Source organism: Pristis pectinata, chromosome 29 (genome assembly GCF_009764475.1).
Source record: "Pristis pectinata isolate sPriPec2 chromosome 29, sPriPec2.1.pri, whole genome shotgun sequence".
NCBI lineage: Eukaryota > Metazoa > Chordata > Chondrichthyes > Rhinopristiformes > Pristidae > Pristis > Pristis pectinata.
In genome coordinates, this window is record NC_067433.1 from 25,461,166 (window position 1) to 25,487,121 (window position 25,956).

At 44.9% G+C, this 25,956-nt stretch overlaps 2 non-coding genes across 2 annotated transcripts; both read right to left on the reverse strand.

Annotated features, from left to right (window-relative positions):
- Nucleotides 1–20,491: 20,491 nt before the first annotated feature.
- On the reverse strand, nucleotides 20,492–20,573 carry trnas-gcu (transfer RNA serine (anticodon GCU)). Its single transcript has one exon. It is a non-coding gene; the product is annotated as a tRNA-Ser (tRNA).
- Nucleotides 20,574–24,848: 4,275 nt separating this feature from the next.
- Nucleotides 24,849–24,930, reverse strand: trnal-aag (transfer RNA leucine (anticodon AAG)). The gene has a single exon. It is a non-coding gene; the product is annotated as a tRNA-Leu (tRNA).
- Nucleotides 24,931–25,956: the final 1,026 nt, after the last annotated feature.

Here is a 25,956-nt window from a genome sequence, read left to right on the forward strand (position 1 = left end):
ATGCCCGTCTCCTGTGTCAGCATTGCTGCAGCATAACCTTCCTGTCTGTTGTGCACATAGAGGTGAAAGTCCTTTTCATAATCAGGCAAAGTTAGTGCTGGCGCTGACTGCAATTCCTGCTTAAGAGTGTTAAAGGCTATTTATGCCTCCTCATTCCACTGCAGAACACCCTTCGGGTCTGTATGTCCAACTTTCTTCATCATTTTCCTTAATGGCGTCACAATTTCAGCATATTCTCCAATCCAGTCTGAACTGTATCCTGCCATTCCCAAAAATGCCATCATCTTTCCTACTGTCTGAGGTGAATGAGCCTTAGTTATTGCCGCAATTTGACCCGGCGTTATCAACTTTGTCCCTTTAGATATTAATCTACCCAAATATTCTCCTAGCCGTTGACAAAATTGCAGCTTCTTTCTGGATACTTTATGACCTCCATCTGCCAATCTTTCCAATAAGGCCAAGGTATCCCGCTCACATTTTTCCTCATTTTCAGAGCAAACCAACAAATAATCCACATACTGTTTCAGTGTACTTTCCAGTGGTATACGCTCTAGGTCTGCCTACAATACCTGGTTAAAAATATGCGGTGAATGCTTAAATCCCTGCGGCATCCTAGTATAAGTATACTGGTTACCTCTGTAAGTGAAAGCAAACAAATACTGACACTACTTTTCCAGGGGAATGCTGTAAAAAAACGAATACAAATCAATTACCGAAAAACAAACTGCTTCCGATAGAACATTAGTCAACAACGTATGCGGGTTTGGGACTACAGCTTGTCAATCTTCCACTACCTCATTCATTGCTCGCAAATCATGTACCACACTCCATTTGAACTTATCTGCTTTCAAGACAGGAAACAGTGGAGTATTACAAGGGTTATTCGTCTTTTCAAGCACTCCTACCTCAAGCAATCCCTGTATTGTTATCGCAATTCCCTCTGCTGCTTCTGGTTTCAAGGGATATTGTGGCCTTTCAGGTAGAATCGTTCCCTGTTTTAATTTTATTTCTGCTGGGATTGCTGATCTTATTCTTCCTACATCTGTATCACGTTTTGACCATAAAATGGCTAGCAGTGCCTCCAGCCTTTTGTCCTTCTGCTGGCCCTCCTCTTCTACCATCTTTGTCATATGTCATTGAGGAGTTACTTAGATCTCCTTGGGACTTCTCTCCATTTCAATATCTACTGCTATCTTAATATAGTCATAGTCCCCAGACATCTAGACCTTTGGTGTCACTGTCTGCCAGTCAATAATTGTTCCCGCTTGCCCCACCATGGGCCCCAAATCTTTGGACTGGTATCCTTCATTTACTAACAACGTTACATGGGGTGCAGCTCCTGGCACCTTGTACCATTTTTCCAGAAATGCATTCCGTTTTATTTGTAAGGCTGCTCCCTGCTTTCCTATTATAATTGCCTCACCTTTTAAATGCTGCTGGGTATCTACTTCATTGCGCCATTGTCTCTCTCTCTTTCTATTTCTTTACACTGGGTGTCATCTAAAATCACTGTGCAATGCAACTCAGTCTTGGGCGGCTTAGCCTTAGGTAATATTACCAGAGTACCATCTGTCAACCTCCTCCAAGTTTTCCAGATCTGATCTTCTGTCTCCAATCCAATACACATTCGCTCCTCTGGCTTCCTGCATCACCAGTTGAGTGCTTATTTTTCCCACGCTTAACCCACCTGGGGTGCATTCCAATTTCAATCCCAGTTTTAAAAGTGCATCTTTGTCTGACAAATTGATTGGAGTTCCTTTGGACACTAGAATAGGCAAGACTATTTTGTTGTTCCCCATCCTTAAGCTCACTGGAGCTGTAAATCGTGTTTATTGTGCTTTTCCCGAGATCCCTACAGTTTTAACAAATGTTTCGGACATGGGAAGGTGGAAGGCGTATTGTGGTTGTACACCAGTGTATGCAGATTCAGTATCTATCATAATTGGTGTTAATTGTCCTTCTAAACTAATCTGAACAATAGATTCCTCTTCCGCCTCCCGTGTTATCATTGGGTACTGTCCCTTCCCACCCGGATTCGCTCGGCACCCCTAGCACCTTACATAAGTGTTCTCAGCTCCGGTTGGACCTTCTGGGCTGATCCTTGATTAAACTGTTGCTCTCTTCTCATAAATTCCTGCTGAAACGTAGCCAGTCAGAGTTTGTACGGGCAGTCTCTCCTGAAGTGCCCTGGCTGATTACATCCCCAACACAATCGTCCTATCCCATTTCTACCTGCTTTTACACTGGAGCTTTTTGGCCATTACCTCTCTGTCCCCTTCCTTGGGAGCTCCAGTCCTGTCTAGGCTGTTGCCTAAATTTGTTTTGCCCCTGATATGGCGTTTGAGGAAACCCTCCCTCAAAGACGTTTATTATTGGCATGGGACTTTCTGGCCCTTGTCTGGCAGTATAAGAGGATCCTCCGTAGGTTGGCGCTTCGTTCATTTCGGTTGGAACAATCAGATCAGTTGTTATTTGCAACGTTTTCTACCTATTTCTTTTCTTTCCTTTAAAGCTCCACGAGCTGCATCTGTGTCAGTTTTATTTGCACCTCCTCCTTCTACTCAATCAGCCTTTTATTGTCTTTTCGGTGCTTTTGGACTGCATGGACTACGTGGTCCCTGAATTCTTGGTAGGACATTGACGTCATCCCTACCACATCCTCGAGTCTGGACTTGACTTAGGGGGCATTTCATCCACGATAGCAGCCCAAAATATCGTGGTCATCAACTGATTACCCTCCACCTCTTGCTCAGTTTCCACTTTTTCAACTAGTTTTCTAAATAAGCTGCTGGGTTTTCATTATCACCCAGTGGATCCCTTTTTAAAGCTTTGGGGTTCACTTTAGGGGGGTAACAAGTTCTGAGGGCCTGGCATACCCTCCGTCTCACTGGGTAAAAACGATCACCATCAACCATTGGATTGTCCGCCACATTTGTTAAGCCATCCAAAAACAACAGTTCTCTCAGTTTTGAGCTTCCCACTGCCTTCAGCAGTGGTGCCTTCAAGTCACCCACTGCCAATAATCGTCCTGTGGTCTCGTCCTCAAAGGCTCTAATCCATTTTTCCCGCTCCTTCATGTATGTTGGGTCGTGCATCTTTCAGCACTTCCAGGTCCTGAGTTCCCCAAGGAATGTACTGTACGTGTCCTCCTCCCATTACCAGTACGGGGTATAATTCCTCTCCACTTTTTCCCATTCTCTGATTTTCTGTTTTCTCCTCTGACTCTTCTTCAGTTCCTGATTCCTCCTGTGACTCCTCTTCATATCCTGATTCCTCCTCTGACTCCTCTCTCTCTGATTATGCCTTGGTTCGTATCTCTTGCCCCATTGCTCCCTTGGAGCCACCCTTATGCTCATAGTCCGTTTCTATCTGTACGTTTTCCCACATTAGTCCAACCGGAGTCAATTTTCTCCTTCGCTTTTCCTTATGCCTTTTTTCCCTTCTCCCTTTTACACTGGAATTTTCCTGACGCCACTGATATTCCTCAAACTCCTTTTGCAGCCTTATTCTTTGCAGTTCTTTAACTTCCTTTCCCAATTCATTTCCATTCCGTCCTTTCCATTTTCTCTGCAAGGTCTTCTTTCTCCTCTCTAAAGAAAACTCCTCTTCTTCTAACTCCCTCTTTTTTCCTCTTTCTGTCTTTTCCAATCTTCCCTGCTTTTTGCATCGGCATGCCACTCCATCTCCCCTTCTATTTACAACGTTACTGAGCATTGTTTCGGGTTTCCTTCATCTGTATAGGGAGGGTTTTTTTTCCTGCGTCTCTTAAACCTGGATGTAACGTTGACTTTTCCTCCTCTTCTTTCAAAAGAAATTGTTTCTCTAACTCTTTTCTACAACTGCCTGATATGTTTGCCTTACTCTTTCTCCTTCCGTCCTAAAAAAATGTTAGTATCTCTGTTTCCTGTTCTCTTTTTTGGTCTCTTTTTTGATTTGTCTTTTGGTTTGTAGTTTTTGATTAATCCCTCCATTTTCTCACACAAGCATATGTCAAAAGTTCCCTCTTTTTGGCCACTTCGTTAATAGATTTTTAGTTCTCTTTTCCCATTTTTCCGAAATTATTTCAATAATTTTTTTGGATACTGGAAACTTTTTGCTTAATCTTTCAACTACAGTTCCTTACCCTATCATGTTGTCTTAACAGGTTATTTCTCCGAAATTCACAACTCACTTATCTGATTATTTCTTATTGGTATTACTACTTTTATTATACTACTTCTACGCCAAACCTTATAATTTTCTTACCAAATCTGCCGGCTTTTGTATTATTTAATTTTATTCAATTTATCAAATTATTCTTACCTCTTTTGTTCTGCCCGTGCAGACCCCTTCCTCGGGTGGTATCCGCAGAACTTTCCTTTAAACCTTGTCCGTTCAGACCCTTACGTTTCCTAAGGCGGTATCTACAAGGATTTTTCTGCCTTGCCCGTTCAGACCCTCGTCTCCCGCGAGGCGGTATCCACAGGGACTTAACAACACCACGTTGACTTTTACTTTAATAAATTTCTATCGTCTTATCTCAACTCACCCCACCGAACAGTTTTCTTGATCAATCCTCTGAATCTCCTTTATTTTTAATTTTTACCAGAGCCTATGGATCGCAGAGACTCCTAGACAATCGTTCAACACTTCTGTGTCCCGGAGACCTCCCACACCTAACAGAGTTTTAGTCCGAATTAATAGCGAAAATGCTCACCTTTTTTCTGGGTCGTCACCCTTTACTCTGCTAGTATTGTGGGGGCCCCCGTTGGACCGGGAAGCGTGCTTGATTTGTCGCTCTTTTCTTATGGGTCTCTTTCCGATCCTGCTCGCAGCGCCAGTTTTTTTGTGGATTACCGAGATACGATAATAATCGGGAAACGTTGAAGATTATTCAAGAAGTTAAACCTTTATTTGTAAACATAGGCTGTGACGTTCAGAGAGCTGGTCACTGAACGCCCCTGAACAAAGTCTTACAGCTCTTTTTATGGCCCCTACCTTGTCCAGTTGGGATTATCAATCGTGTCAGTTTCAGCTACACAGCGACATCTGATTTACAGACCCTCGTTCCTCAATTCCCTGCAGTCTGCCATAATTGTCTTCTTACGTTTTTCCCTAATCTAATCACATGTTTGTACCTTTCTACAGTTGTTCTATAAGCTATCACAATATTCTCTAGTCATTCCTGCAGTATAAACGTTTGTTACTAAGCAGCGGGCCACGCTTACGTCATTGTACTCAGTCACCTGTCAGTTACCTTACTCTTCCCGAGCGCTGGCATTCCCTTCCCTTGGTAAAGAATGAGAAGTAGCCAGTCGCATCTAAGGCACAACACAAATTAGAACTAAACATGTATGTACAGCCTCTATTTTCTGTATATTCTATCGTGGTAGTGTGTCAGAGCAGTCTGAGGCGCTGGATTTCGGCTCCATTCTCTGCGGCGACGTGTGTTCGAGTTTTCACTTGCTAGTTTGGACAACCAGTCGTTGCAACGATCAGTACAAACTGTAACACGGTGTCCATTGCTAATCTTACCGATGTTCTGTGATTGCTGTTTCACACCTTCATGTTGCCTTCCATGTTGGCAAATCAAGTCAAATTACGGAGGATGATTTCCTGCATTATGATTGAGGAGGATTTCTCGATTGGAATGCGAGAAACCGATTGGGAAAAATGTTATTCGGATATAATACCGTGCACGGGGAAGTTATAATTAACTCCAATGAAGAGGTGCCTCGGAAACAGTGATCAAAATGTGGTAGAATATCACAGTCAGTTCGAACATTGGTGTAGTTCAGGATGACTGCAGGACTTTCAATCCAACAAAGAGTAAACTCTGAACGTTGAGTTAGCAGGTAGTCTGAGGTGGATCGCGGAAATACACCGACTGATCCGGTTGTGAATGGAGAATGGTTATTGCTTGAAGATCGAAAGCCCGAATTCCAAAAGGCGACTCTTAGGGAAGAAAGGTGTAACATGAAACGTATGGAAGGTGGAAAACCATGAAATATAGATGTAGTTAGGAACAGAATAATGCCGAAAGGAAACACTCACAAATTTCCTAAACAAGAAATGATCCCGAAGATTGGGAATGTTTTCGAATTCAGCAAAGTATTACAGAGAAACTGGTCTGGAAAGCAATCGAAACGTTGGGAGCAAACGCGAGAACTGTTGAAGCAAGCTACATGAGGTTTAAAGTGCATGGACGAACAGTTGGCCAATAGCTTCAGTGATACGAAGCTTCATCGTGGAACTTTGCACGGATGGGTTCGGTCGCCACTTTGCCACGGTTGGGTGATTGGTCTATGCAATGTACTGACTGGTTCAACCAATTTTACTACCACCCCCTCGATACTTTTCCTACCGTCACGCAAGTGAACCGTTGGCGATTACAAGAACAGAAATTGACAATTAGACATGTGCACAAGAAACATTAACAAGGATCGAATTAATTTCAAAATAACATGAGGGATGGGCTACCGGTGTTTCCTTTCCTATTTTCCTTTCTGTTATCAGTTCGAGGGCCTTAACGGCAAATGCAAATGGAAATGGGAAACGGTTCCGATGGAACACAGAAGACACTTGGACAAGTGAGTGAAAGTGAACGAATAAGTTGCGACCTAAATGTGATGTTTTGATAAATGTGAAAGATTTGCCGGGGCGAATTATTAACACAGATTTCCGCAGATGGGGGAATCCACAACATACATTTATCAAACCTGGTGAGGACTGATGGCAGGAGGCAATTGTCCACACACAAGTTATGGACCGTGCTGTGAACTTACTTCCTCGCTGAGGCATCGGGTATCCGTTCTCCCAGACCAGCTCTGTCCAGTTAACCTCACCTTGCATTCTTTTGTGGATCAACATGAATTGCAGTCTGGTTAGAGCCAAGCATGGAAGACTTCTTTCATCTGTGTTCTCACATAATACAAACGGGAGACACTGGAACGCCACGAACGGTACTTGACAGGTTATATATTCGTAGGCATTCGGGTTTCAAAAGGTGATGGGAGAACGAAGCTTCCTCATCTCTCATCCCACGTAACTTATTCTCCACAGTGTCAGCATTGCAGACGAATTTTCCAGTTCTCAGCAGGCCTGAATGATCACCCAACAAGAATCAACGAGAATATCTGAAGCTGCCTCCAAGACACGTGTGCAAAGTCCACTGCAGCGACCTTGGAGATAAACACCGATGATTGGAGCTGGTGGACAGATAGTAGGATACTGGTCGGCGAGAGGTGACTCATATCTGGTTTGAAAACTTCAGAACTACATTCAAAGATCACTACCTTATGAATGACCAACAACTAACTCCCGCCACAGTGTGTAGGCGGCTTCTTCAGTCAGGCCCGTGCCAAATCTGTGCCCTCCTGCACTTTTCTAACAAATGCCAAATGAATCTGGAGGAAGAACATCCATGAATAGTTTCAATACGTTCTGCTTTTATGCCCCACCTGTGAAATTGGGACATTCATCACTTTCGTTGATCACTTCCGATTGCCCCACCGGCTGCGATGGTTATGCATTGCTGGGACGCTTTATCCGTGTTCCTGACCTCCAAATCTGTGAGATAACCTGTTCTATTAAATGCATTCATGTTTACTGACCCACCGATGTTCAACAAAGGTCAGCAGCGGCTCGTTGGTCTCGGGGTATGATTCTCGCTTCGGGACGTGTTTGGGCTGATGTGCGAGAAGTCCCGGGTTCAAATCCCGGACGAGCCCTGTTTTATTTCAGAAACACCGATTTCCTTCATAGTTCTTATCACTGTCTCAAGGTAATTGACTCATAATTGAGCAAGACAGGAGATGTGTTATGAGATGCAAAAGCTTTGTCTGCGCGGTTAGCCTGTGGAAAATGATGGATTTCCATGTTGATGGGCGTTGTTGGAACTGATGTGGAAGAGTCCGAAATAGAGAAGTGAAGCGAACACCTCTTACTTTTTGTTTGGCCAGGACACGAGTGGCTCGAAGTTGCAGATACTTTAATCGACACTGACGGAAATTGTGTCCCAACCGCGAATTCAACGCCCTCGCTCACACCGGTCACTTTATTGTGTCGTCACTTTGGGATTTTGAGAGCTGGAATTTTAAATCTGACCTCAGTTTCTGCCGCCCCAGATTTTGTGTCGTAATCCTGACTTTCTGACATCACTTGACGGATGTGATTATTAGTTATAAGTCGACACTGAGAGGCTTGTTGGATAATTCCAGAAGGAAGAATTGATAACTGAAGGAATGAACACAATCCAGTAATATTGAGGTGGAAGTGACAATTCCAGCCCGGCTTTCATTTGCAGCGTTCATTATTTGCGGATATTTTCCATGTTCGATCAATTCAACAGTGGCCCGATTTGCAGCAGTCTCGTGTGTGGGCCCAACTCCGCAGTATCATACACCAGTCGGCTAATTCTCAAAAAATCTACTTTGTCTTATTTCACGCAGCTTACATTAAGTATGAACGGTTGCCAATAATCCTAATTCAAGTGTACAGGCGAACTGATGGAGAGGCGTATTCACCTAATGTGTGAAGTGACCACGATCTCACTCAAATGAGCAATAACCTGACAGCTACACGATGATCAAGTAAATGAACCCTCTGGCGAATATCCTCAAATCTATGCAGTCGTCGATGTCCCTCTGTCCGACTGACGAATGGTACAAACAGTTCGTATGGGGTGACACCACTTGTCGTTACACGAGACTGCAGAGATGAAGACCTTTCAGTAATGAACAAGAATTAATATTTTTTACAGTCACTCACATGGGGGGATATTGGGGAACATCGAATGGACTTGATTGGACTGTCGAACATCGACAAGGACGGAAGGAACACCGAGGATGCATTAACTTTCTCTGTTCATCAAACTGCACTCAGAAGTTGAAGGAACACACACGCCTGGTTCACTGTGAATGGACGTCCCTCTTTCACGACGCAGGATCTCCACTTTCATCCTTGTCGTGGTAAACTCGTTCACGCTCTGCACAGAAGCCAAGTATATAACTACACACTCACCTTCTGAACGAACGGTACAGAAAACACAGCTCCAAACGGCACGCTTTCTGATGGTATCGGAATGAGGATTCACCCCCTCACGGATCTTTTTTCCTGAAAAAAAAACTTTTTCAACACCCATCTCAGCTGCAACAACCACAACTCCGACGGAGTTTAACAGTGTACGGTTAAACGCAGCCAGCGCTGCGTCAGCCGAATAGTTAAATCCATTGGAGATCCTTCATACATCATATTCCAACCCTGCCCGCAGCGATCACCCTTTAGACAACAGGGACCAGTCGTCCAACTGCCTCTGGCAGTTTTAACCTCCTGTTAGGAGTTCCCATACCTCGCAGATTGGGGCAGACCTTTGCCCCACAAGAAATTGGGCAACCTGGAGACACAAGAGATGGTGCAGTTGCTGGAGGAACTCAGAAGGTCAGGCAGCCTCCATGGAGAAATAAATAGTCGACGCTTCTGCTAGAGACCCTTCATCAGGACTGGTAAAGAAGAGGACATCACCCAGAACAAGAAGTTCGAGGGCGGGGGCAGGCGATTTCAGGAGATAGGGGAAAGATAACAGGGTGGGGTAGAGTTGGAGAAGAACTAAAAAGCTGAGAGGCTCTAGGTATAAGAGGTAAGGAGCTGATCAATAAGGAATCCTGAAGGAGAGGGCAGTGGACCATGTAATAAAGGGAAGGAGGTGGGCAAAGGACAGGCAGGTCATGAGGGCAGGTGAATAGATGGGCAGATCATGAGGGCGAGGAAAGTGGAAATAGAAGGCTCATTTGCAGGGAGGGTCGAGTGGACAAGGGAATCGCGGAGAGAGCGATCCGTGCGTAAAGAGGAAAGGGGGGAGGGGAAGAGGTGCCCAGTGGTGGGATCCTGTTGGAGGTGGCTGAAGCTGTGGAGAATGATGTGTTGGTTGCACAGACGCGTGGGGTGTTGGAGAAAAAGAAAGGGTGGAGTTACCGGCAGTTAGAGAAATCGATGTTGAGGCCGTCATGTTGGAGACCCTCAAGGCGAAATATGAGGTGTTGTTCCTACAACCAGCGTTTGGCCTCAAGTTGGTAGTAGAGGAGGCCATGGATGGACATGTCAGTATGGGAGAGGAATGTGCAATTGAAGTAGTTGGCCACCGGGAGTTCCTGGCTGTTGAGGTGGACGGAGCGAAGATGCTTGAAGAAGCGGTCATCCAATCTGTGTCCGGTCTCAACAATGCACCGGAGGCCGCACCGGGAGGACCCTCGTTACAAGGCGTAAGACTCAAGGAATAAAATTCATTCCGTACTAAAGCGGGTCTTCTGGTCTCCATCTGGGGTCGTGGGTCCCAATCGCACTCCTGACCTCTGCTAATTTTTACATTTCTAGTTTTGACGTTTTCAATCGAGATCAATTATTTCCAGTGACTCGGATCAGAGCTAATTGAGCAGATAAAGGATTGGGTATAAAATCATCGCGTGGTTTTCTCACAATGGATTGCAGTTCAACGGACAGAGTGCGGGCTTTGATGAGTGAGCGGGCGTTGGTGAGTAGAGTCCGTGGCTTTTTCTCAACTCTGGTCATTGATTGGACAGAGTGACGTTAGTCCGCTTTGGACATGTTGTTTGTGACTGTTTTGTTAACATTGTGTTGAAATGAAGCGTGGGGACAAAGATTTGACGACATGTTAAGTCCCGTTCCAAATTATACAACTCCGGGGAGCTCAGTCCCCTGGGTTTAGCATCTTGCTGGATATGAAAATTCCGAGACACTCCTTCCAGTCTGGGTGACCACGTCAGCGGGAGGTACCTGAAGTTCGGCCACTCGAAATGATCATAGCTGCTTTGCCCCTGGCCTCAACATCTGGTCTTGGCAATTCCACAAAGCTTTGATATCCTTGATCATTCATACGTGCATCTACGTCCTCTTTAACTCGCCCAGTGACGGATCCTTCACAACCCCAAATCGTGGAGAATCCCTTGGGTTTATTGTGACATATTTTTCGCGACCTTCCTCTACGAATTGTAGAAACACCTCAACGTCTCCCCAGTGATGGCTTATTAGAACCTCACGCGGTTCAGAAAAGAATACCCCTAATTCTATCTCGTAAAGAACACAGTTTTAACTTCATTAGCTGTCCGTTATAACACACTCACCACGGTAATAAGGTTGATCCACGGTGTCCGAGCCGCCTGGAACGCTACACTATCCTTCACCGAATAAAAGGAGGAAATCTGTACACATTCCTCCAGGGACTGCCTGACAAACCTGTACAATTTGAACAGATTTTTTCTTTATGTCTGTTCTTCAGTCTCCTTGCAAGAAATTGCAATCAGCCAGTTGCTTCCATAAAGACTTGATTGACCCACCTGAGAACCTTCTGTGGTTTCAGACAGAAGGACACCCCGTTCCCTCTGTATCCTCATTTGAATTTCTCTCCATTTTGATAATAGCTAATCCACCCAAGTGCATCTGCTTGCTGTTCGTTCTACTGATTTTTTTTGAACTCACTGCTGTTTCATAAATTTAAAGTCCCAGTTTTCAGATCTATTACCAGCTTGTCCACCTTCTATGATCTTGTGTTTGAATTAACAATCTACTTCACTTCCCATGTTGACCATGGGTGGTTCATCATTCTCACTGGTACACCCCCACATCCCGCAACCGGATTTCAGTTCTTTGATTCATGATCAGGTCTGCAGGGGCATGGTCCTGACGAATTCCACATTGACCATATGTCAGGAACTGCATGCTGACAGCATGGTCGGTGTTATTTTGTTGAGGGAGAAAGTCTTTTCTCTGAATTCATTTAATTATATTTTAAGTTTTATTTACAGCGTGGTAACAGGCCCTTCCGGCCCAACGAGTCCGCGCCACCCATTTTAAACCCAGATTAACCTACCCGTACGTCCTTGCAATGTGGGACGAAACCGGAGCACCAGGAGGAAACCCACGCAGACAAGGGAGAACGTACAAACTCCTTACAGACAGCGACGGGAATCGAAACCTAATCGCTGGCGCTATAATAACGTAGCGCTAACTGCTACGCTACCGTATCTGAGAGTCATCTGTTTGAGTAAGAGGGAAAATAAAGAGCTGATGCATCGTGCGTTACTTGACCAATTTGGAGGGCCTCTGTTGTCTCTGACGTGGGTGAAATTTCAGTGGACCGAGGGACTGAGATGGATGTGTATTGAGCAGAAAATTGTGTTAAACTCGTGGTAGATTCAGTGGACTTGGAAGCGAGATTTTTACGAATGACGGACCGAGCTGAGCAGTTTGATCCAGATGACAGGCAGTGAAGGCAGACATTTGGGTGACCATTGTCTTTCGACCACGTGGTGACCTCAATGTTATTAAAGTCAGAGATAGTTCACTTATGTCACTTTAGTTCGTGCTGTAAATATCACGGGCTTAAAAAGACGGATTGAAGGTTGTATTTTCTCTGTGACCGTGAATATCAGGCGATTGAGTTCCGAATGCTCGAATGTAGAGGTTTCATCTTCTATTAAAATAGAAGTCCTTTCCAGCTGCCGTTCCAGTGTCAGAGACACATCTTAGCTCCGACGTTTCCGGCAATTTATCCACGAAAGCAAGAAGATATAATTCGATTTAGAGATACATGAGTTCTTTTCTGGTTTTGAGATAATATACTGTCCTATCCTGGCTGTTCTTGGTGTCACCAATAAGTCAGTAAATCGCATTATTGTGCTATGAATTATCCTTAACTGTATTCCCGATTTGCGGAGATGGGATTCATCCCGTACTTACTCTCGCTATGAGTCTGTTCAGGCTCAGCCGCTCCTTGCTCTGATAGTTATATCCACACGCTCATTGGTGAGCTGCAACGGACCAGTAAACGGACACGTCAATCTTTTTCTCAGCGCAATATGATTTGACGGAAACCAACCATTATTGGGTTGCATTGTATGTTTGCACCTAACCCTTCAATATGACCTGACGGGTTGTTCGTGTGTTGGCTGGTTTATTGAACATGGCCAGAAACAGGAACGTGGACTGCGTGGATCAGTTCAGAAGGGAAGTGGGTGATTGACAATGGTTCCTTGATCCAGTACCAGTCACACGTGTTACCAGTGGACGTGGGTACCGCTTGCGCTGCATGAAAACTGTTCTATTGCAGTTGTCATTCCAGATTTATTTAACTGCCTTTCTCTTTGTCCTTTTATGGTATGTTTTACAATTGCATGTTTGAAGAGAACAGGCTACCACGCCATTCGGAACGGCTGGGGAATACTTTGTGGTGGGACTGCAACTGTCTCTGTTCCATCTCCAGCCCCATCTCCCTTCAATTGTTTGTGTTTATTGTGACTTGAATACATTGAAGCTTGGATCACTTTATTGATACAAACGTCCTTCATCTCGTGGATCTCCGATCTACTTTCAACAGCTTTAATGTTCCATGTCAAACTAATTGGGTCAGGCATCCAACATACTGTCCGCAATGGTTCCATCATCCAAGGTAGATATGGTCTGCTTAAAGGTACAAAAATACAATAAAACCACCAAAAGTTGTCGGAAATCTGTTCGTACCCAAATAGCTGCGAAAACCGTTGTAATCCACATTCATCAACAACAGTTTGAATGGATGTCTGTGATGATCTGCCTGGATACCGACAGCAAATCAAATCACACAACAGGATTAAAGGTTTGGAGTAACTTTCGGGGCGTGGTTAACAAAAAATCTTCCCCTCATTAAAACAAACTAATCCTGGCTCCTTTACTTCAAGCGTGTACACCTCAGCAGCAGAACCAACAATTACATTCGATTTGAAGGTGGGCAACAGAACCTGACATAGAAATTATATAGCCATAATATCAGCTTCAGCATGTTCCTCTTCAGAAAGATTCTGCACCATGAAGGAATTCTGTCACATGAAGCTCTGTTTCTTCAAGATTATTCTTCGACTACACGAAAATGCTGACATTGTTCTCATTCTGTCTTGTTCATTTGTGTCTTCCGTTTCTCTCACAGTTAACCTGGTGACGATTGTGGTCCTGTCTGGGGGAAAGTGCGGCCACTCCAGATGTGTCACCCGGTACCTGTGGCCATGGCAGCGGCTGATCTGCTGGTCATTATCTTTGATCTGGCATTGAGACAAATTCCAATCGTTCAGAGCATGATTTTTGTGAAGACCATCCCCATGAGTAATTTCCACACTCTTCTGCTTCACGCTGCCACAGAATTTTCCGTCTGGTTCACAGTCACGTTCGCCTTTGGCCAATTTGTTGCCATTTGTTGCGATTAGCTGAAATCTTGGTGTTCCACCAAGAAAACGGTGGACTGTGCAAGAACAATCTCACATCGAGGCAATTCCACACAAATACAGAGACTGAGATACTGATAGACATATTTAGACACTCATAGAAAGATGCAGGCACAGTAATAGCAAGAATAAGACACACTCGGTGATGGATCCAAATACATCTGCAGTTGGAGTCAGTGAAAAGTCCACTCAAGAGATGGGGCAGGTGCACTCTTACACAAAGAGAGGGACAAGTACACTCAGACAGGAGCAAGCAAGCGCAGCTACAAAGGGAAGTACATTCACACACACATACACAAACATACAGACACACACACACAGACATGCACATACAGATACACACACAGACACATAAAAGAGACACTCACATACCCACACACAGACACATGCAGCCAGAGACACACACACAACACACACACACACACACACACACACACACACACACACACACACACACACACACACACACACACACACACACACACAAACACACCACACAGCTACTCAGCAAAGCATTTGTAGAATACTAAATTGAAGAAAATAACAGCATAGATGGAAGCGTATTGCTGACAGACATCAATGGCACGGACAATGTGAAGGGGATACACTGGTTGCGCGCATTTTAATATTAAAATACTAATTCCTGTGATCAATGCAGATGTTGTGTGAAACGATGATTTCAGGTTACTGTGTATCGCTTGTAATTGCTGCTCACATTTTTGAACACGGAGATAACTCTTTCCAGATTTCAATATAAACCAGTTGCGTGATCAATTTGACATCTCTGCGGACCTCCAGAAAGTCGTTTTGGTGAGTGGTAAAAGTGATTGAACAAAATGTCGATTTTAATCCGGAAGTGCAGTCGAGGTTCTGTTTAACATAAACATGGAAGTATTACAGTGGAACTGAGGACATTGTTCCATCGGGGACCTCCTGACACTTTGCAGGAGAAATACGACTTTTCCCACCCTCCGGCTTTTCCTCGTAGTTATTACGAATCTTCTAAGCGGAAAGGGGTTCCTTCAACAGTTTAATTTGCAAGCGAGGGCTGCCATCTATTCAAACATTCGAGTATTTGTTTTTATTTTTTTTCAATTCTTCTCAAGTCCCGAGTCAAATAAATCTGCTCAAGTCACATTTTCCTGAGTTAAGGTAAACATAAAATATCACAACATTTTAGCTGTTACTGAACCATTGGCACGACCAAGGTGGAGCTTTCCATGTCCTCCTTACATCCTCTTCCATAATTTTTTTTCCTCGTTAATCTTGTATGTCAGGGAATATTCTGAATTTCAACGTTGCATAAACCATAATGTATTAAAATGAATAATATCCACGACATCCACGGCGATTGGTCCTCTATCTGCAAAGACTGAAACGGAAAACCTGAAGAGAGCACAAATATCCGGCTGATCCAAGAGCTGACGTTCCAAGTTACAGCACTGCGGGGGTGTTCTCAGTAAATAGGTTACACGCACTGCCTTCGCATTTGCTAGTCTCTCGGGGTGGCCAGAACGACGGTTAATTAAAGTGCAGAATGACTTTATTTGTGGAGAATTGATGGTGGCCATGATTGCCCCACACTCCCACTGCCAATTTGTAGACAGCACGTGTCCAAATGGAAGAAGAGGTGTTGTCCTGCGCATGTTCAGTGGGCTTTGTTACAGCAGTGCAGGATGTCACAGGCAGATTATTCGGTGTGGGAGTGGGATGTTGAATTAGTTTGCGGACAACTGGAAATTCAGCTTTACCCTTGTGGACTGAAAGCAGGTTCTCTGCAAAGCGATCAATCAATCTGGTCTGGTTTCTCCAACGTGAACTCCAAATGCAGTACACTGGATTGGAAGGTTGACTCCCTGCTTCGCGTGAACCGATTATTTGGACACCTGACTTTTGAACAATAAGGTGCCCAACCAGAGCCGGAGAATCGCCAAACAGAAGGTTCGTTAATTTGCTGGATTTTCCGAATATTTCTCGTAGCCACACTATCTCCTCCACTGTCCAGATTTTCTTTATGAAATGGATTGAGATACAATTTCCAGGTTCAATATTGCAGCAATTCTGGTCCAGTGCCACTTTCTCCAGTGTTGAACATGATTGACAGTATTGACGTTTCCTGATTGGTCTCCCCATTTGTGCGGCCAGTGCCTTCAGTCGGAGACGAACTAGCTCAGTTGGGAGAGCGTTAGACTGAAGATCTAAAGGTCCTGGGTTTCGGCAGTTTTTTTTTTATATTTTATTTGAATCTTGCTGCCTCACGGCACAATCGACGCGGAATATTTATCAGTGGGCTGATACCTGGGTTGACATAGGTACTTTCAGTTTCAATGACATGACGGCGATTTCTATTTTATCTCAAATCGTATGTTCCTTCTGTAATGGGTGCGATGTTTCACAGCTGGTGTGTCCTCCCCTGCGATCCGACCTGCTGATAATGCCGCACACTCCACCATCATATGTCCGGCTTCCCAGCTGCGGCTTCTCCCAACACCACATCGGCACAAAATGCATCGGGGAGTTGGAACACAGTCCCGGAACAAAATGCGCAGAATCGCAGTCCCCGAGACAGGGGCACATGTTAACCTGCCCTGATTCAGGACACAGGATGTTGGAATCTGCTGCTCTATCTCTGACTCCGCCACTGTCCGCTGGGAGAAAGGACCTTCTGTTTGTCTCAACGCGAGAAGATGCTGGAGAGCAACTTGCCACAGACGCTTTGTGTCATGTACCAGGAGTTACATGTGTCATTGTCATTACGGCCAGTGATTTCTTCGGTCAATCGGATTGACGAAGCCTCAGGTGTATCATAGAAATTCGAAACGGTTGAAAAGAAAATCGGTCCGATTGCTTGCCAAGTCTCACAGTGGATTGCTGACAAACAGTGCGGGTTACAAGAGAGACAGTTTTTGACTTACCGTTTCTCGCCATCACACAACAGCCATTGAGAGTGGAAATATGCACTTTTCTGTAAACTGATTCTGAGGAGTTCCACCTTCCCCTTTGTTTTCGTTCACTCCCGTGCCCTCTCGCCCATTCTCTTTCCTATCTCCTGCCCTCATGACGAGTAAATGCGGTAACCGGAGTTCATGCGGTGCAGGAAACCGTTTTAGAAAAGGACTGGGTTTGAATTGGCTGTTTTGAACAGATCTTACATATGGGGTGGAGGGCGTAATCGGCAGAATGGACCAAAAACTTAAGGTCGGTAAAACGACGGTGACAGCACTCGAATCTATAATCTTCTGATGCCTTCACATCAATCACCCAAGTCAGACGCCTTCTCCATTTGGCCACACGGTCCCTTCCTGTTCCAGGATGCTGGAAAAAGAATTGAGAATGATGCTGGGGCCGGCGTTCTGTGAGAAAGCGAGAAGAAGGAAGCGCGCTTTTTTTGTCAAGCACACGGCCAATTAGCCGGTATGAAGTGTTTTGAGACGTCGAATATTCCCGTGACGGAACTGAGAGAACTCCCTGAAGAGGAGGAGTCTTCACTTCCGATCGAAATTTTGTGAGTTCGCTTTCCCCGTTTCACCCCTTTCTGCTGACGGATACGAAGGTTGCACGCTGGTTCGCTGCGATGTGTGGGGACAGCTGTTTCAGTGTCGTAACCAGTTGTGAATGAAGCAGACTACCTGAGGCAGGCGTGACGTTCCCTTCTCTGTGTGTCATCTGAGGCACCACACGGTGTCCCTCATTCACATCACCAGTGTTATAACGATAACGTACTCAGAGTCCTGGATACCAACACTATGAAAAGGACACGTGGCATGAGGTGGGATGGTTTCGACGCTCCATCGTTAGCCTGTTATTTTTCCTCTCCTGAGCTGACAGTAACTGAGGTAAAGTAGTTAACCTTCATGTTTGCTTGACACCTATGTGGGGCGTGTTGAGTTGACAAGTGTCGCAGACAGAGGTTTCAGCAATGTTTCAGTAACTTAGAATCATTATCTTAAATTGTCTGCAGTTACATTTTCACCGGAGCTGAAATATCGTTTGAAAATTACAGTAAATAAGAACAGTGAAACCCTGGAATATCTGCCCCACCTTTTCATCCAGAAATCCGTAGAATCCAGGATCCGCACCACGAAGGTTCAGTCGTAGTAAAGCAGCTCCTCGTTGAAACTAAGTTCAGAGTGATGTCGCCCACAGGGCTGTGCGTTGGGAGCTGGAGAATTAAATTACGATGGGGATACAGAGACTGCAGATGCTGGAGTCTGCAGTAGCTCACAGAAAGCTGGAGGAACTGAGCTGGTCAGGCAGCATCTATGGAGGGAAATGTTCGTCCAGCGTTTTGTGCTGCTCCAGATATTTCCCTGCATAGATGCTGCACCACCAGCTGAGTTACTCCAGCGCTTTTGCGTGTTCAAGGAGATAAAGATATCAGAGCAAGATCTCGTGTGTCTACATGTGACATGAAACATTTCGTACATTATTATGGAAAGGCTCGATAAATTACCTCCTTCGGTTTGCACTCACCCCACTGCAAACATATTCACTTTCAATTATTTCAATATTAGTGTCCCAACGAACAGCAAGACGACATGTATTAGAGGCAAAACTGTCGCCGTCCTCTTTGAGTGCCTTGGTTGGGATGATATACTGCTGTATGGATGTCAATGTTATTCACCTTGGGAGCGTTCGACTGTTGATAATCACAGATGTAATCATCGGCTTCTTGGTCCAGTCAACAAACTGTGGAAAAATGAAATCTCAGATCTACTCGCAGTTTCTGATTGATTGGCGGAAAGTCGAAAGCGATGAATCAACTGCTGAAGACATTGTGGGACATTCTGTTGTGAAAGAGAAAAACATCATAAAACTGAATTAAAATCAGAGCATCACGTGGTAGTTTGTTAACACCGCAGGATGTGTCCACACAGGTTTGAGTCCAGTGGAATAAAATGGTCCAGTGATTCATGGATAAATAACCTGTTGAAGGGCAGATCATTAGGGTAGGGTGGATGTCGAGACTGGAGGATTGGCGATCGCAAGACATCTGGGGATAGAACTGGGGCTATTGATGTTTTGATAGATATGGGTAGGTTTCAGTGCAAGATTTACAAGTTTGCCCAACTTACCATGCGTTCATGCAGAGCAAGAGTTGCGGACCATTAACGGTAATACTTGCACGAAGACATCGAGAGTCTGCCTGAATCAGACCGTGGGGATGTATCCACTCTAAACTATTTGCTGTCTAGTCTCTCCTCCTTTCCAGTCGTGTGTGTTCGAGAATTATGCTGTCCCTCCACTCATTCTGCAATTATAATGTTCCTCTGCATCTTTACTCCACCGAGAAAATGCGATTGATACCTCCTCTGCATTTCCAGGCTGAACGCGCAGATTACTGCTTTAGTCCAAATGAGCCCCGATCATTCCACAATTACCGCTTGCCTCGAAGGCCTTAATACATTCCCGTGGAGCTTTTATTTTTCTCACTTGGACAACCAGGACTACCTTTTGCAATTATTTCTTCACTTTTTGTCCGTTTAAATATCAGTGACAGGTTACCATCCACCATTCCCATAATGAATGTAAAATGTCTGTCCATGAATGTGCAACCATGTCAGCAGAAATGTAACCTGAGATAACAGAACAGTCGAAAAGTGAAAACAACACTGAATGCTGGTTGTCGGAAGTTAAGGAACAGGTGTGTGAAAATCGGCAGTTTCACCTGTCTCTCACACAGCAGTCATGAATTCGAAAAGAACTTTTCATCACACAGCGTTTTCCATGTTAATCTGAAAGGTGTCTGGCAGCGTTTGCCGGTTGGTGTTCTTCATTCCGAACACTGACCCGCCCTTCCGCAGTCCCCTGTATATCATGACCTGGACCATTCCCGGATTGACCTGTCTTCGGTCCAAAATCGGTGGCCTCGTACGTTGATCTGCCTGGCTCTGTGTTCAATCGCTCCTCACGTCCCCTCTTCAGGAAGGCTTCAATTGCACCCACTTCCCAAAATGTGCACTCTGCTCCCTCTTCAGAAGTTTCCAAAGTCTACATCCGCTCGGTGTTCACCTCTGCGAACGGCTGGAGGAAGTCAGGGGGACGGGCGAAACCGGTCGTCACCCCATTTTCTCTCGACTTTTCATTCCGTTCTCATTCCACCAAATGTCGTGAGAAATCTTTTTGCGAACTTTTCCTTTCATGACTCACAAACCATAACGGTTTATGTGAGGGTGAGAAAATTTGGAGTCTGGGAAGTGTTTAAGTGAAGGCGTTTAAAGCTCATTACCCAAACCAACAGCTCACGACGAGGATGGGATTCGAACCCATGCGTGCAAAGCACAATGGATTAGCAGTCCATCGCCTTAACCACTCGGCCATCTCGCCTGTTCTGCATAATCGGCCTATGTTTTTTAACTCAAACAATCTTCTTCTATGTCCCACACATTCACTTTCACGTTTTCCTTCTATTACAAGTTGCATTTCTTGTCACTTTGACCGTAATTTTAATCCGTTCCGAATCCTAAAGGTTTAGCGAATTTTCCAGATTATCAATTTGTATCGTTTTAGTGCAATCTATAATTTCCCCAATCAGTGCCAGCTTAATTGTTTTTCCGATGTGCTTTCGTACTTTGCGTTCATATATTACATATTGAAATAAATACAGCGGGAAACTTGTGAAACTGCATTAAATCTCATGACAATTGTCATGAGATTTAATGCAGTTTCACAACTTTCCCCAGACAAACTGCCAATGGTTCCGACATATCTTCCTTTGCTAAGTTTGCTGTCGGATTCAGCTTCAACCTTCTTTCTGCTGGCGAATGAAACCTTCAATGCATATGAGAATCCGGTGACAGGTTGGAGCTGAATGTTGACGTCCTTGAGACCTCGGGGCTAACAACCATGCTGTGCCGTTTATAGCGTCTCCCTTTCTTCGTTACGATGAACAGCATCAGGTCACACTTACCATTCTTGGCAGAGCAAAGACAAGGGCATTCCCAAGTTCTGGATAGTGTCGGATCCGGTAAGGCTACAGGATACGTGCAGTGATATGTGGGGAAGAAAGTGAAGAATTTAGACTTGGCAAAATATAAACAGTGTTATGTATTTGGAAAGTCCACACTGTTGCAGGTTATAATGTGCTTCACTCGTTTGTTTTTCTTTGGGAAGCGGATCGCGCAGTTGGACTTCGATTAACGTGCACGAATGGGGAAGTTTCAGATATGGGCCAATTGAACACAGGCAAATTTGACCTGCTGAGACAGGCAACTTAGTCCACTCGTTCGAGAGAGCCAAAGGGCCTATTTCCGTGCTGCGAGACTCTCTGAGATCTTCGGTTTGTCGACAGAGCAACAGCTGCATTTAATTGAATATATGTCTGATTGTGTCCCATTCATGCCTCTTGATTTCTGGAAAACAGAGTTTTAACAATGTTACCAGAGAAACAAAGGACTGCAGATGCTGGAATCTCTATGAAAAACTATAATTCTGGAGGAATTCAATAGGCCAGGCAGCATGCGTGAAGTAAAACAGGCAGTCAACGTTTTTCAGAATATTCCTTCAGAACGTTTCCGCCTGGTTTCAAACGAGCGGCCTCTCCCATGGTAGGCGAACGTGATAACCACTGCAAAACAGAAGCACTGTCGGACACTTCCTGTGGACTGCAGCAGCAAGTCTGAACATCCCACAGCACAATGGACACTGCCAGATGGTTGTGTGCTTCTGCAACACGAGACTGGCGGCTGATATATCTGAAAAAACACGTTCTCTGCCACAATAAAGAATGGAATCCATCGGACCATTCCCGCTGATCCCAACACCCGGGGATAATTATGTCGTTAAATAACGTGGCTCCCGCTGAATCAAGACGAGGGGTCCTATATGTGTGTGAGAGACGGAAGGAGAGAGCTGTAAATCTCACAGACGAAAGGGAAACAGTAACAGAGAAAAATTAACAACAATGAGATCCACTGAGGGCTCTGTGGGAGAGAAACGGAGATGGAGACGAGGAGTGGAAGAGTTGGAAGGAGCAGTAGCGGAAAACTCAGAGACAACGAGATCATGATGGGTTCTCGATACTGAACTGGTCATGTCCCTCGTCCGGCCGCCGCTGGGAATGAACGGTCGAGCAGATGTTCAAACTAAAATCGCATTGCGTGTTTATTTACAGCAATATCTTTGGGCAGCTGCGGTCAAGGTGAATGGTAACGGCAGGAAAACGCACTCTCCTCACAGCCTGGAGAAGCAGTCAAAATGGTGTTCCTGGCCAGGATCGGAACTGCGGACCTTTCGCGTGTGAGGTGAACGTGACAACCGCTACACTACAGAAAGCGCTGAACGCTTCGGCATTTGCACGAAGGGCTTTCATGGAAAGCTGGCCTGGGACGAGGCAGATTTCGCAATGTTTCCTCCGTGTTCAAAATGTCCACCAGCTGGTGAATAAATGGGCTCGTCCGGGATTTGAACGCGGTGCCTCTCGCATGTTATATGCTTCAGTACCCGAAGCGAGAATCATACCACTAGATCAACGAGCCCACATCCGTTTGTTCATCACAATGACACAATGAAACAGTTCAAATTTAGTTGTTGGAAGCCCACTGTCATTTCTGTTGCTGAATGTCGCAATCCGACGGAGATGAGCAAGGAAGGGATGAACAGGAGAATGAAAAACATTCTACACTGACCGTCACCAGGAAAATTCACGAATTAAGAAGAATCCCTTTCTTCATAGAAATAAGTGAAGTAACTTCAGAGAAGATGGAAGAGAAGAAGGTGGAACAGAGAAGAAGAAAATACGAGAAGATCAAACTTTGAAACAGAATTATTATTATTGCGTAACCCTGTTAGAAATCCCAAGAACATCGAGAAATGCAAGTTCTATCGTTATTAAGTATCTTCTCATTTCCGTCTCTCGCTTCTCGCACAGAGGAAAAACAACAACATGAATGCAGTTCATTGCTGCTGCGCTTAGTGTAATTTGAGGATGACCAGACAGGTTCGGAGAAACAGACTCTGGCAAAAAAAAAGTTTTCACTGAAATTTTTTTCTCTTTATAAGGAGAGACCGGTGCAGTTCATGTGGAATAATTCACACACAACGGTAATATCGTCCATCAGAAAGAAAGTTCGGCGGAATTGAAACCCTGTTCCACGATAAGTTGCCGATGGGATGTGAGTGGCGGCAACCGCTTGTACCTGTCACATTCAGCAAGCAGAACCGGTCGTTGGTCGCAGGGAATGTCACACAATTTCACGTCATTGAAAGAGCCAGACGAGGCAGAAATGTCGGTGTCGAAGCCTAGTACGTATAAAATGGTATTCAAGAACGCATGGAGTCACTTCTCTCGTCCTCGTAACGGTGCAGAGACCGACGGATTTATACCCAGACCTGCTTGAGAGCCAGAATTCAGAATACTGGTCTTTGCCAACGTTATTCGCGGAGAAATGTGTTGCCGAAGGTGAAAAAATTCGAACGATCAGCCACCTCCCTCGCTGGAAGCAAAGTCATGACGGTTGCGTTCCCGTAACCCTTTGTTCTTGTCTCGTTCAACAGAAAAAAATTAACAATTGGTTTCAAAGTCCTTCCCATTTAAGGCCGTTGATAAATGCCGGTAAAACACTAGTTTGTTCATTTTAGTTGTCATGAGAACTTATTATGACGTTGTGGTGAGATCACACATAAAGAGCTGAGTGTGGTGCCGATGTGGCGGGAGAAGGATTGAGGGAGGTGCAAATGGAGGCGAGGCAGTGTTCGGTAGATCAGGCCGAATTGGCACTGTGGAGAATCCATTCCTGGATCCGGTGACACAATGGTCGGAAGTGGGCCGATCCTGAATATGAAGAAATGAGCAGGGTTCTTTTGCAATTCCCTGCTAGCAGACTAACAAAAGTTGGTAATGCAAGTTACATCTCATTGCTACATCTGTCTGACGGCGCGTGAGCTCCGTGGCTTAACTGGTCAAAACGCCTGTCTCGGGAACCGGAGGTCCTGGTTTCAAGTCCTAGCGGAACAGTTCATTTATGAGGTGAATTGCCGTGTGATGAAGGCGGGTTCCATGCAAGCACAGCCAATCAGGCACCTACAATCATAAAACTAAATGCTGCAAAAAGGAACGGAACAAATAAAAACTTCCAGAAATGTCTGCGGAGAGTGAAACATGGGTGATCTGTTCAAATACATTACTTTTCCGATAACATTGTTTTCTGGTTTCTTGCTTTCCACTGTGTTTTTGTTTAGGGTGATAGTCGTTTGCATAACGCGGGTGTGTCCTGCTTTGTGACCTTGCCCTTGTCCTGTTGACAAACTGGTTCACACCGTGGTGCACACGTATTTTCTACTCCAACGATGGCTATTTTACTGCTTATTTCAAAACACCAGACAGGCTGCGTTACAGATATGCGTTGGAATACACACGGACATTAAATACTTTTACACCCATTTGCTTCGTATAAATGTGGGCCACGATCAGTACACGTCCTCAACCTTCCCGCTAACTCTGGACTGTTCTACGGCCCCGCCGTGATACCGTTGACCACACACCAATGCAGGATCAACGCCGTTGTGATCTGTGATTGTTAGATATTGTTCGGCAAAACACTTCTCAATGTATTTTTAATAATGCAACAGAAAACTCTCGTGGAAGAAAAGGATTTCACCCAATGGCAGTGGTGGGATTTGAATCCACGCCTCCGTGGAGACTGGAGCCTTACTCCAGCGCCTTAGACCGCTCGGCCACACTACCACACAACGGAAATTTTATTTTCATTCATTACACAATTGCGCATATCGGCTGAGCATGTTACTCTTGGTAGTTTCTTTCCCTCCGTGAGTGCTTTGAAATTCGCTCTACCAGATCCTTTGATTGAGGCTTGATGCGTTTACCATTTTTCCAACACAGCCAATACTTCTTCAAAGCAGATCGGAGAGAGCAGTGGTAAACGGTTGTCCAGTCATGCAGGGTGGCAGACCACGGTGTTTTCCTGCGTCAGTGCAGGGGCACTAATTTTCATGAATATTCTCAGTTTGTACATGAGTCTGCAGGGTTAAGCTTACACATTCGCAGCGGATGCAAAACGTGACCTCACCACTCTAGCTAATTGTGTTGTCACGTTCAGTAACCTTTGGACTTGTACACCAAGAGCTCCATAAAGTGTCATCTCAATGTTCTTCATCCAGATGAAGAAATCCCAGCTTCCTCAGCCCAACATTGTCAATGAACTCATTGACATTGGCCAAGATTCCAGAAAAGCTCTGCTCAATCGTCTCTGGAATATTCATAACGGTTCCAAATTGCGCCAACAGATGTGCAAAGGAAAGTCCAATATTGGCCGAAACACATTTTATGAAGACTTCATGATTCAATACCGGTTATTCCCTGTTGCCTTCTCGACAAATAGTAAAAGGTGCAACGCACCAGAAACTGCTCCGTCAACACTCTTCTGCCTAGTGGGTTCGGAGTCAGGGTTTTTAATGTAAAGAAGTAATTAAGATTTTTCCGGGTTTATGTGGGGTTTAGGTACCAGGTAATCTCGGCACTTGGGTATTGTGAGGAGACAGATTTCGGTGATGAAAATTGACGTTACTTTATGAACTACCGCAGACGTATCAACAGGAATAAGGACACCCAGGTCAGTCATCTAAGAAGGTCACAGGTGATCAGATTGTCTGCGGAATTCCGTATTCCCGACGTTTGCCTATCCTGGCATTCACTCCCAGCTGCTCATTGCCCCTTCCCCCTCACCATCTGCCCTTTCCCCCTCACCACTAC